At 47.2% G+C, this 12,846-nt stretch overlaps 4 non-coding genes across 4 annotated transcripts; 2 read left to right on the top strand and 2 right to left on the bottom strand.

Moving 5' to 3' along the window:
* The first annotated feature begins 1,321 nt into the window (after positions 1 to 1,321).
* Positions 1,322 to 1,393, top strand: trnae-uuc (transfer RNA glutamic acid (anticodon UUC)). Its single transcript has one exon. It is a non-coding gene; the product is annotated as a tRNA-Glu (tRNA).
* A 2,021-nt stretch (positions 1,394 to 3,414) lies between these two features.
* Positions 3,415 to 3,486, top strand: trnae-uuc (transfer RNA glutamic acid (anticodon UUC)). Its single transcript has one exon. It is a non-coding gene; the product is annotated as a tRNA-Glu (tRNA).
* A 2,735-nt stretch (positions 3,487 to 6,221) lies between these two features.
* Positions 6,222 to 6,293, bottom strand: trnae-uuc (transfer RNA glutamic acid (anticodon UUC)). The gene has a single exon. It is a non-coding gene; the product is annotated as a tRNA-Glu (tRNA).
* A 5,540-nt stretch (positions 6,294 to 11,833) lies between these two features.
* Positions 11,834 to 11,905, bottom strand: trnae-uuc (transfer RNA glutamic acid (anticodon UUC)). Its single transcript has one exon. It is a non-coding gene; the product is annotated as a tRNA-Glu (tRNA).
* Positions 11,906 to 12,846: the final 941 nt, after the last annotated feature.

A 12,846-nucleotide genomic window follows, 5' to 3' on the forward strand; every position in this document is an offset into this window, starting at 1 on the left:
CTAAAACATTACGCTAACCGCAACACTATTGTGCCTTTGGGGTGCAAGTCTATAGCTCGCTGAAAGTGCAACACAAGTGGATAGGGTAGTGAAGAGGGCATTTGGTGTGCTTGCCTTCATAGGCCAAGGCATTGAGTAGAAGAATTGGGACGTCATGTGGTCACTGTGCAAAACATTGGTTAGACTGCACTTGGAGTATTGTGTACAGTTCTGGTCCCCACACTACAGGAAGGGGTGGGAGCAATGGATAGAGTGCAGAAGAGATTCACCTGAGTGTTGCCTGGAATGGAGGGCTGTGGGTATTGGGAGAGATTGGACAGGCTGGGTTTGTTCTCACTGGAACGTAGGAGGCTGAGGGGTGACCTTACAGAGGTTTATAACATAGTGATGGGCACAGATAGGATAAATAGTAAGGATCTTTATCCTCTGGGCGTAGGAGTCGAGAAGAGGAGGGCACAGGTTTAAGGTGAGAGGGGAGAACTTTAAAGGAGATCTGAGGGGTAAGTGTTCCACAGAGGGTGCTGGGTGTGTGGAACGAGCTGCCAGAAGAGGTAGTGAGGCGGGTACAGGTACATCATTTCGAAGACATTTGGACACGCACTTGTATTGGAAAGGAACAGAGGGATATGGGCCTCAGATTGGGAAATGCGCATCATGTTAAGTATGGATGAGGTGGATTGGAAGGGTGCTGTACATTGGACCTATTGCTTGAAATTTCTCAGAAGTCGCTAAATTCTGGGAGACCAGAAGACTGGAAAACAGCCAATGGGATTCACTTGTTCGAAAAGGAAGACAGACGGATGGGTAACTACAGGGCAATTGGTTTAACATCTATTCTGGGAGTCAATAATCAAAGATGAAATAAGGAATCATTTAGGAAAGCTGAATATAATCAAGCTACTCAGTGGTTTTATGAAAGGCAAATCATGTTTGACAAATTTGCTTAAATTCTTTGAGGATGTGACAGGGAGAATTGATCGGGAGGTGTGGAGTTAATTGATAGGGTGGTGTAGAGTATCTAGATTTCCAAAAGGCATTTGACAAGGTGCCACGTGAAGGTGCCTGCTGCATAAGAGTCCAAGGGATTGTCGGAAGTATGAAAACTTGATTTCACATGGAAAACACAGTTGGAATGGGCCCATTTCAGGCTGGAGTGAAGTTCCCCGTGAGGTTCAGAGGGATCTCGGTGTTCTAGTGCACAGATCACAAACAGTTAACAGGCAGGTCCGATGAGCATTGCGAAGGGGCTGGAGTTTAAGAACAGGGAGGATTTATTACAGTTTTACAACGGGTTGGTGAGGCTACACCTGGAATACCAATCTCCCATATGGTCTAGAGGTTAGGATTCCTGGTTTTCACCCAGGCGGCCCGGGTTCGACTCCCGGTATGGGAATTGAAACTTTTACAGGCACTGTAGTGTAGTCGTTAGTGAAACGCTATTACTATGCCAGCGACGCAGGTTCAATTCCGGCCGCTGTGTGGAAGGAGTTTGTAATGGTGTGAAGGTGTTGTCTAAGGTGGACTGGGAAAATAAATTATGGGATGACCAGTGGCAGATGTTGGAACAGCAGGTCTACAACACTCAGCAGCAATTTATCCCAGTTAAGAAGAGGGATTCTGTGAGAAAGAGGCACAATTGTGGTCAACAAGGAGAATGTTAAATTGAAAGGTTTATTCAAAGTGGCAAGGGCTGGTGGTAGAATAGAATACAATAGACTAGAACATTACAGCAGAGTGCAGGCACTTCGGCCCACAATGTTGTGCCGACATTTTATCCTGCTTTATCTAACCCTTCCCTCCCACATGGTCTCCCATTTCTCTGTCATTCATGTGTCTATAGACAATAGAACAATACAGCACAATACAGGCCCTTCGGCCCACCATGTTGTGGTGACCCTTAAACCACACCTAAGACTATCTAACCCCTTCCTCCCACATATCCCTATCTTAGATTCCTCCATATGGTAATCTAACAATCTCTTGAACTTGACCAACGTATCAGCCTCCACCACCCCCCCAGGCAGCGCATTCCATGCACCAACCACTCTCTGGGTGAAAAACCTCCCTCTGACATCTCCCTTGAACTTCCCACTCTTTACCTTAAAGCCATGTCCTCTTGTATTGAGCATTGGTGCCCAGGAAAGATGCGCTCTCTGTGCACTTTATTTATTCCTCTTAATAGTTTGTATACCTCTATCATGTCTCCCCTCATCCTCCTCCTCTCCAATGAGTAAAGCCCTAGCTCTTTTAGTCTCTCATCATAGTGCATACTCTCTAATCCAGGCAGCATCCTGGTAAATCTCCTCTGCACCCTTTCCAACGCCTCCACATCCTTCCTATAATGAGGAGACCAGAACTGGACACAGTACTCCAAGTGTGGTCTAAACAGAGTTTTATAGAGCTGCAACATTACCTCACAGCTCATGAACTCAATACCCCGACTAATGAAAGCTAACACACCATATGCCTTCTTAATAACCGTATCGACCTGCGGAGCAACCTTGAAGCATCTATAGACCTGGACCCCAAGATCCCTCTGTTCCTCCACACTGCTAAAAGAGTCCTGACATTAACCTTGTATTCTGCCTTCAAATTTGGTCTCCCAAAGTGTATCAGTTAACAGTGGCCGGTTAGTAAGGTGGGTACAGTTATACCATTTGGAAGGCATTTGGACACGTAATTGTATTGGAAAGGAGCAGAGGGCTACGGGCCTAATGTAGGCAAACAGGATTAGCATAGATGAGCATCACGTTGGGCACAGATGAGGTGGATTGGAAGGGTGCTGTACATTGGACCTATTGGTTGAAATTTCTCAAGAGTCTCTAAATTCTGGCAGACCAGAAGACTGCAAAAAAGCCAGTGGGATTCCCTTGTTCGAAAAGGAGGATAGACAGATGGGTAACTATTGGGTAACTGGTTTAACATCTATTGTTGGAGTCAATAATCAAAGAGGAAATAAGTAATCATTTAGGATAGCTGAATATAATCAAACTACTCAGTGGTTTTATGAAAGGCAAATCATGTTTGACAAGTTAGCTTAAATTCTTTGAGGATGTGACAGGGAGAATTGATAGGGAGGTGTGGAGTTAATTGATAGGTGGGTGTAGAGTATGTCGATTTCCAAAAGGCATTTGACAAGTTGCACATCAAGGTCCCTGCTGCATAAGAGTCCAAGGGATTGTCGGAAGTATCAAAACTTGATTTCACATGGAAAACACAGTTGGAATGGGCCCATTTCAGGCTGGAGTGAAGTTCCCCGTGAAGTTCAGAGGGATCTCGGTGTTCTAGTGCACAGATCACAAACAGTTAACAGGCAGGTCCGATGAGCATTGCGAAGGGGCTGGATTTTAAGAACAGGGAGGATTTATTACACTTGTACAGGGGGTTGGTGAGGCTACACCTGGAATACCAATCTCCCATATGGTCTAGCGGTTAGGATTCCTGGTTTTCACCCAGGCGGCCTGGGCTCGACTCCCGGTATGGGAATTGAAACTTTTACAGGCACTGTAGTGTAGTGGTTAATGAAACGCTATTACAATGCCAGCGACACAGATTCAATTCCAGCCGCTGTGTGGAAGGAGTTTGTAATGGTGTGAAGGTGTTGTCTCAGGTGGACTCGGTAAATAAATTATGGGATGAGCAGTGGCAGATGTTGGAACAGCTGATCCATAACACTCAGCAGCAATTTATCCCAGTTAGGAAGAGGGATTCCGTGAGAAAGAGGCACAATTGTGGTCAACAAGGAGAATGTTAAATTGAAAGGTTTATTCAAAGTGGCAAGGGCTGGTGGTATAATAGAATAGAACATTACAGCTCAGAACAGGCCCTTCGGCCCACAAAGTTGTGCCCACTTTTTATCCTGCTCGAAGATCTATCTAACCCTTCCCTCCCACATAGCCCTCCATTTCTCTATCATTCATGTGCCTATCTAAGAGTCTCTTCAATGTCCCTAATGTATCTGCCCCCACAACCTCTGCCGGCAGAGCGTTCCACACACCCACGACTCTCTGTGTAAAAAAAAACTTACCCCTGACATCCTCCTTATACCTTCCTCCAATCACCTTAAAATTATGTCCCTTCGTGTTAGCCATGGTCACCCTGGGAAAAAGTCTCTGACTGTCCACTCGATCTAAACCTCTTATCATCTTGTACACCTCTATCAAGTCACCTCTCATCCTCCGTCTCTCCAAAGAGAAAAGCCCGAGCTCATTCAACCTATCCTCATAAGACATGATCGCCAATCCAGGAAGCATCCTGGTAAATCTCCTGTGCACCCTCTCTAAAGCTTCCTCATCCTTCCTGTAAAGAGGCAACCAGAATTGAACACAATTTTCCAAGTATGGTCTAACCAGAGTTCTATAGAGCTGCCACATTACCTCAGAGCTCTTGAACTCAATACCCCGACTAATGAAAGCTAACACACCATACGCCTTCTTAACGACCCTATGGACATGCGTGGCAACCTTGACAGATCTATGGACCTGGACCCCAAGACCCCTCTGTTCCTCCACACTGCTAAGATTCCTGCCATTAACCCTGTATTCTGCCTTCAAATTCAATCTCCCGAAACTTACTAACCCAACCTTCCACATCCTCATCCAAGTCATTTATAAATACCACAAAGAGCAGGGGGTCACAAAACAGATCCCTGTGGAACACCACTGGTCACCGACCTCCAGACAGAATACACTCCATCTACCACCACCCTCTGTCGTCTATGGGCGAGCCAATTCTGAATCAACACAGCCAAGTTCCCCTGGATCCCATGTCTCCGGACTTTCTGAATGAGCCTTCCATGAGGAAACCTGTCAAACACCTTACTAAAGTCCATGTACACCACATCCACTGCTCTACCTTCATCAATGTGCTTTGTCACATCCTCAAATAATTCAATCAGGCTCGTGAGGCACGACCTGCCCCTCACAAAGCCATGCTGACTGTCCCTAATCAGCCTATGCTTCGCTAAATGCCCACAAATCCTGTCTCTAAGAATCTTCTCCAGTAATTTGCCCACCACTGAAGTAAGACTCACTGGGCTGTAATTCCCAGGTTTATCCCTACTCCCTTTCTTAAACAAAGGAACAACATTTACCACCCTCCAATTATCTAGCACTATTCCTGTGGCCAGCAAGGATACAAAGATCATCGCCAAAGGCTCAGCAATCTCTTCCCTCACTTCTGGTATAACCTTGGATATCTCCCGTCCGGCCCCGGTGACTTATGCATCCTAATGTTTTTCAAAAGTTCCAGCACATCTTCTTTCCTCACGTCGACATGCCCGAGCGTATCAGCCTGTCGTACTCCATCCTCACAAATGTCAAGGTCTCTCTCTCTCTCTGGTGAATGCTTTCGGCCAGGTGACTGGGAAGATTTTAGGATCCAGCAAAGAAAGACTAAGAAGGTCATAAGAAGGAAGAGAATTGATCTTGAGGGACAACCTGTGTGTCATATCAAAACAAACAGTAAGAGCAAGCACACCAAATGCCCTCTTCACTACCCTATCCACTTGTGTTGCCACTTTCAGCGGGCTATAGACTTGCACCCCAAAGGAACGGTAGTGTAGTGGTTAGCGTAATGCTTTACAGTGCTAGTGACCCGGGTTCAAATCCAGCCGCTGTCTGTAAGGAGTTTGTACGTTCTCCCCGTAATGCGTGTGTTTCCTCCGGGTGCTCTGGTTTCCTCCCACGGTGAAGACAGAAATGATTTTGCATACCTGCCATTTCTTTGTTTCCTGTTACTAATTCACCGGCCTCGTTCCCCACACTTACCCGAGCCACCGCCTTCCTACTTATATCTCCATAGAAACTCTTACTGTATGTTTTGATATTACACACAGGCCTGTAGTGTGCTGTAATGTTCTACTCTATTGTATTCTATTCCACCACCAGCCCTTGCCACTTTGAATAAACCTTTCAATTTAACATTCTCCTTGTTGACCACAATTGTGCCTCTTTCTCACGGAATCCCTCTTCCGAACTGGGATAAATTGCTGCTGAGTGTTATGGACCAGCTGTTCTAATATCTGCCACTGGTCATCCCATAATTTATTTTCCCAGTCCACCTTAGACAACACCTTCACACCATTACAAACTCCTTCCAGACAGCGGCCGGTATTGAACCTGTGTAGCTGGCATTGCAATAGCGTTTCACTAAGTAATCATTTAGGGAAGTTGAATACTGTGGCTGTAAAACCCACCCACCACCCTCTGTAAAAGTTTCAATTCCCATACCGGGAGTCGAACCCGGGCCGCCTGGGTGAAAACCAGGAATCCTAACCGCTAGACCATATGGGAGATTGGTATTCCAGGTGTAGCCTCACCAACCCCCTGTATAAGTGCAATAAAACCTCTCTGTTCTTAAACTCCAGCCTCAATGCTTTGGCCTATGAAGGCAAACACAGCAAATGCCCTCTTCACTACCCTATCGACTTGTGTTGCCACTTTCAGCAAGCTATAGACTTGTACCCCAAAGGCACGGTAGCGTAGCTGTTAGCGTAATGCTTTTCAGTGCTAGTGACTGAGGTTCAAATTTGGCTGCTGTCTGTAAGGACTTTGTACATTCTCCCCGTCTCTGCATGGGTTTCCTCCGGGTGCTCCGGTTTCCTCCCACATTCCAAAGACGTACGGTTTAGGAAGTTGTGGGCGTGCTATGTTGGCGCCGGAAGCGTGGCGACACTTGCGGGCTGCCCCCAGGACACTCTATGCAAAAGATGCATTTCACTGTGTGTTTCGATGTACGTGTGACTAATAAAGAAATCTTATCTTATCGTATCTTATGAATCCTTCTAAGCTCCCTTCCATTTACTCCATATGTCCTACCAGAACTTGATCTCCCAAAGTGCATTACCTCACACTTGTCTGGTTTAAATTCCATCTGCCACCTCTCCGCCCAACTTTCCAGCTGATCGATGTCCCCCTGTATCCTTAGACAACCTTCTTCACAGACTAGAACTACCAATTTTTACGCCATCTGCAAACTTACGAATCTCACCACCCACATTCTTAACCAAGTCATTTATATATACATATTCCAGACAACAAAGGTCCCAGCACCCATCGCTGTGGTACACCACTGGTTACAGTTTTCCAGTCAGACAGACACCCGTCCACCACTGCCTCTGCTTCCCGTCACCAGCTAACGTTGGATCCCTTTTGCCAACATGCCTTGGGTCATCTGCAACTACTTCCTTTAAACCCCTTCAGGTCCTGGGGATCTGTCCGCCTTTTGCCTCATGAGTTTCTCTAATACTTATCGCCTGTGATTGGGGTTTCTACAGCTTCCTCCATGTCATTTGACATTAGCCCATCTGTTAACTTGGGGATATTTTTGGTGTCCCCCACGGTGAAGACAAAAATGATTTTGCATACCTGCCATTTCTTTGTTTCCTGTTACTAATTCACCGGCCATGTTCCCCAGACTTAGCCGAGCAACATCCTTCGTACTTATATCTCCATAGAAACTCTGACTGTTTGTTTTGATATTTGATATGTGGTCCACGATGGCCACGTCTGCAGTAAGTGCTTGAGGCTGGAGGAACTTCAGGTCAAAATTCATGAGCTGGAGTCACAGCCTCAAACACTGCGGAGCATCAGAGAGGGAGAGATTTATGTAGGCACTGTACATCAGGAGACAGTCACACCCCCTTACAGCAGGTAATTCTGGAGTCCAGGAAGTAGATCGAAGGGTGACTGTCAGGGGAGGGAGAAGGGAAAAGAAAACAAACAGGCAGATAGAGCAGAGGACCCCGGAGGCTGTTCCCCTCAGTAGCAGGTTTCCGCTTTGGAGGCTGTTGAGGGAGATGACCTGCCGGGGCCGAGCAGCAGTAGCCAGGTCTGTGGCACTGGGACAGGTCCTGCTGCTCAGAAGGGAAGGGAGGAGAAGAGGAAGGCAGTAGTGATAGGGGACTCGGTAGTCAGGGAAACAGATAGGAGGTTGTGTGGCAGTGACCATGAATCCCAGATGGTTTGTTGCCTCCCAGGTGTCAGGGTCCGGGATGTCACTGATCGGGCCCACGGGATTCGAGAGCGGGAGGGAGAACAGCCAGAATTTGTGGTTCATGTTGGTACCAACGACATAGGTGGGAAGAGGGATGAGGTCCTGAAAAGTGAGTTTAGGGAGCTAGGCAGAAGGCTGAAAGACAGGACCTCGATGGTAGCGATCTCGGGATTGCTGCCAGTGCCACACGATAGTGAAGGTAGGAATAGGAGGAGATGGCAAATAAATGCGTGGCTGAGAAATTGTTGCAGGAGGAAGGGTTTTAGATTTTTGGATCATTGGGATCTCTTCTGGGGAATGTGGGACCTGTACAGAGAGGACGGGTTACACCTGAACCTGAGGGGGGCCAATATCCTTGCGGCCAGGTTTGCTGGGGTGGCTCAGGAGGGTTTAAACCAGATTGCGAGGGGTAAGGGAACCGGAGGAGTAGGTCAGAGGAAGAAGGGGATGGGGAAGAGTCAGATCTGACAGGTAGAGATGGTTTAAGGAAGGAGAAGCAGAGTACAGGCTATAACAGTAGTAAGGTGGATGGGCTAAAGTGCATTCACTTGAATGCAAGAAGCATCAGGAATAAGGGAGATGAACTGAAGCTTGGATAAGTACATGGGACTATGATATTGTGGCTATTACACAGACAGGGCTGACATCGGGCAGGAATGGATATTGAATATTCCTGGTTTTCAGTGTTTTAAAAGGGATAGGGAGGAGGGGAGAAGAGGAGGAGGGGTGGTGATACTGGTCCGGGACACTATTACAGCTGCAGAAAGGGTGAATAATGTAGAAGGATTCTCTCTAGAGTCAATATGGGTGGAAGTTAGGAACAAGGAAGGAGCAGTTACTCTACTGGGAGTATTCTATAGGCCCCCTGGTAGCAGTAGGGATACTGAGGAGCAGATTGGGAGGCAGATTTTGGAAAGATGCCAAAATAACAGGGTTATTATTGTGGGAGACTTCAACTTCCCAAATATTGATTGGCACCTGCTTAGTGCCAAAGGTTTAGACGGGGCAGAGTTTGTTAAGTGTGTCCAGGACGGATTGCTGTCACAGTATGTTGACAGGCCAAGTAGAGGGAATGCCATATTAGATCTAGTTTTTAAGTATGAACCGGGTAAGGTGACAGATCTATCGGTGGGTGAGAATCTGGGGGACAGTGACCACTGCTCCATAACCTTCAGCATTGTCATGGACAGGGGCAGGAGCGAAGTTGACGGGAAGATATTGAATTGGGGAAAGGCGAATTATGAGGCTATAAGGCGAGAACTTGAGAGTATAAATTGGGATGACATTTTTGAAGGGAAATGTACTATGAAGATGTGGTCGATGTTCAGGGATCTCTTGCAGGATGTCAGGGATAAATTTGTCCCAGTGAGACAGAGAAGGAATGGCATGGTGAAGGAACCATTGATGACAAGAGAGGTGGAACAACTAGTTAGGAAGAAGAAGGCAGCATACATAAGGTGTAGGCAGCAAGGATCAGATAGGTCTCGTGAGGAATATATAGCAAGGAAGGAGCTTAAGAAGGGGCTGAGGAGAGCAAGAAGGGGACATGAAAAGGCTTTGGCGAGTAGGGTTAAGGAGAATCCCAAGGCGTTTTCCTCGTACGTGAAGAGCAGAAGGATGATGAGAGTAAAGGTAGGTCCGATTAGAGACAAAGGTGGGAAGATGTGCCTGGAAGCTGTGGAAGTGGGTGAGGTTCTCAATGAATACTTCTCTTCAGTATTCACCAAGGAGAGGGGTCTTGATGATGCTGAGGACAGTGTTGGTGAGGGTAATGTTCTAGAGCATGTAGATATCATGAGAGAGGATGTGTTGGACTGTTAGAAAATATTAGGACAGATAAGTCCCCGGGGCCTGACGGAATATTCCCCGGGCTGCTTGGTGAGGCGAGGGAGGAGATTGCTGAAACATTGGCGAGGATATTTGAGTCCTCATTGTCCACGGGGATGGTACCAGAGGATTGGAGGGTGGCAAATGTTGTCCCCTCATTCAAAAAAGGTAGTAGGGATCGTCCAGGGAATTACAGACCGGTGAGCCTTACGTCTGTGGTGGGTAAGCTCTTAGATAGGATTCTAAGAGATAGGATCTATGAGCATTTAGAGAATCATGGACTGATTAGGGACTGCCAGCATGGCTTTGTGAAGGGAAGATCTTGCCTCACAAGCCTGACAGGGTTCTTTGAGGAGGTGACCAGGAAGATTGATGAGGGTAGTGCAGTGGATGTGGTCTACATGGATTTTAGTAAGGCGTTGAACAAGGTTCCACATGGTAGGCTTCTTCAGAAGGTCACGGGCAAGGGATCCAGAGATGCTTGGCCGTGTGGATTCAGAATTGGCTTGCCTGTAGAAAGCAGAGGGTTGTGGTGGAGGGAGTGCATTCAGATTGGAGGGCTGTGACTAGTGGTGTCCCGCAGGGAGCGGTTCTGGGGCCTCTACTGTTTGTGATATTTATTAATGACTGAGATGAGTGGGTGGAAGGCTGGGTTAGCAAGTTTACAGATGAATCAAAGATAGGTGGTGTTGTGGATAGTGTGGAGGGCTGTCGAAGCTTGCAGAGGGATATTGATAGGATGCAGAGCTGGGCTGAGAAGTGGCAGATGGAGTTCAAACTGGAGAAGTGTGAGGTGGTACACTTTGGAAGGACAAACTCCAAGGCGGAGTACAAGGTAAATGGCAGGATTTTCGGCAGTGTAGAGGAGCAGAGGGATCTGGGGGTTCATATCCACAGATCACTGCAAGTTGCCACACAGGTGGATAGGGTAGTTAAGAAAGCATATGGGGTGTTAGCTTTCATTCATCATGGGATCGAGTTTAAGAGCCGTGAAGTAATGATGCAGCTTTACAAGACTGTTTAGACCACACTTGGAGTACTGTGTCCAGTTCTGGTCTCCTCATTATAGGAAGGATGTGGAGTCGTTGGAAAGGATGCAGAGGAGATTTACTAGGATGCTGCCTGGATTGGAGAGTATGGATTATGAGGAGAGACTAAAGGAGCTAGGGCTTTACTCATTGGAGAGAAGGAGGATGAGGGGAGATATGATAGAGGTATACAAAATATTAAGAGGAATAGATAGAGTGCACAGCCAGCGCCTCTTGCCCGGGCACCAGTGCTCAATACAAGAGGACATGGCTTTAAGGTAATGGGTGGGAAGTTCAAGGGAGATGTCAGAGGGAGGTTTTTCACCCAGAGAGTGGTTGGTGCATGGGATGCGCTGCCTGGGGTGGTGGTGGAGGCTGATACGTTGGTCAAGTTCAAGAGATTGTTAGATAAGCATATGGAGGAATTTAAAATAGAGGGATATGTGGGAGGAAGGGGTTAGATAGTCTTCGGTGTGGTTTATGGGTCAGCACAACGTGGTGGGCCAAAGGGCCTGTATTGTGCTGTATTGTTCTATGGTCTATAGACAGATGAATATCAGAGAAATTGGCGACTATGTGGGAGGGAAGGGTTAGAGTGAGCAGGATAAAATGTCGGCACAACATTGTGGGCCGAAGGGCCTGCACTCTGCTGTAATGTTCGAGTCTATTGTATTCTATTCTACCAGCCCTTGCCACTTTGAATAAACCTCTCAATTTAACATTTTCCTTGTTGACCACAATTGTACCTCTTTCTCACGGAATCCCTCTTCCTAACTGGGATAAATTGCTGCTGAGTGTTATGGACTAGCTGTTCCAACATCTGCCACTGGTCATCCCATAATTTATTTTCCGAGTCCACCTTAGACAACACCTTCACACCATGACAAACTCCTGCCAGACAGCGGCCGGAATTGACCCTGTGTCGCTGGCATTGTAATAGCGTTTCACTAAGCACTACACGACAGTGCCTGTAAAAGTTTCAATTCCCATACCGGGAGTCGAACCCGGGCCGCCTGGGTGAAAACCAGGAATCCTAACCGCTAGACCATATGGGAGATTGGTATTCCAGGAGTAGACTCACCAACCCCCTGTACAAGTGTAATAAAACCTCCCCGTTCTTAAACTCCAGCCCCTTCACAATGCTCATCGGACCTGCCTGTTAACTGTCTGTGATGTGTGCACTAGAACACTGAGATCCCTCTGAACTTCACGGGGAACTTCACTCCAGCCTGAAAGGGCCCATTCCAACTGTGTTTTCCATGTGACATTCAGTTTTCATACTTCCGACAATCCCTTGGACTCTTATGCGGCAGGCACATTGACGTAGCACCTTTAAACTTCTCCCCTCTCGCCTTAAACCTGTGCCCTCCACTTCCAGACTCCTACGCCCAGCAGAAAAAGATTCTTACTATTTATCCTATCTGTGCCCATCACTATGTTATAAACCTCTGTAAGGTCACCCCTCAAGCCTCCTACATTCCAGTGAGAACAAACCCAGCCTGTCCAATCTCTCCCGATACCTACAGCCCTCCATTCCAGGCAACACTTGGGTGAATCTCTTCCGCACTCTGTCCTTTGCTACCACCCCTTCCTGTAGTGTGGGGACCAGAACTGTACACAATACTGCAAGTGCAGTCTAACCAATATTTTGCACAGCGACAACATGACGTCCCAATTCTTCTACTCAATGCCTTTGCCTATGAAGGCAAGCACACTAAATGCCCTCTTCACTACCCTATCCACTTGTGTTGCCACTTTCAGGGAGCAATAGACTTGCACCCCAAAGGCACGGTAGTGTAGTGGTTAGCGTAATGCTTTACATTGCTAGTGACCTGGGTTCAAATCCGGCTGCTGTCTGTGAGGAGTTTGTACATTCTCCCTGTGTCTGCGAGGGTTTTCTCCGGGTGCTCCGGTTTCCTCCCACATTCCAAAGACGTACAGTTTAGGAAGTTGTGGGCATGCTATCTTGGCACCAGAAGCGTGGCGACACTTGCGG

The sequence above is a fragment of the Pristis pectinata genome, chromosome 17, assembly GCF_009764475.1.
Source record: "Pristis pectinata isolate sPriPec2 chromosome 17, sPriPec2.1.pri, whole genome shotgun sequence".
NCBI lineage: Eukaryota > Metazoa > Chordata > Chondrichthyes > Rhinopristiformes > Pristidae > Pristis > Pristis pectinata.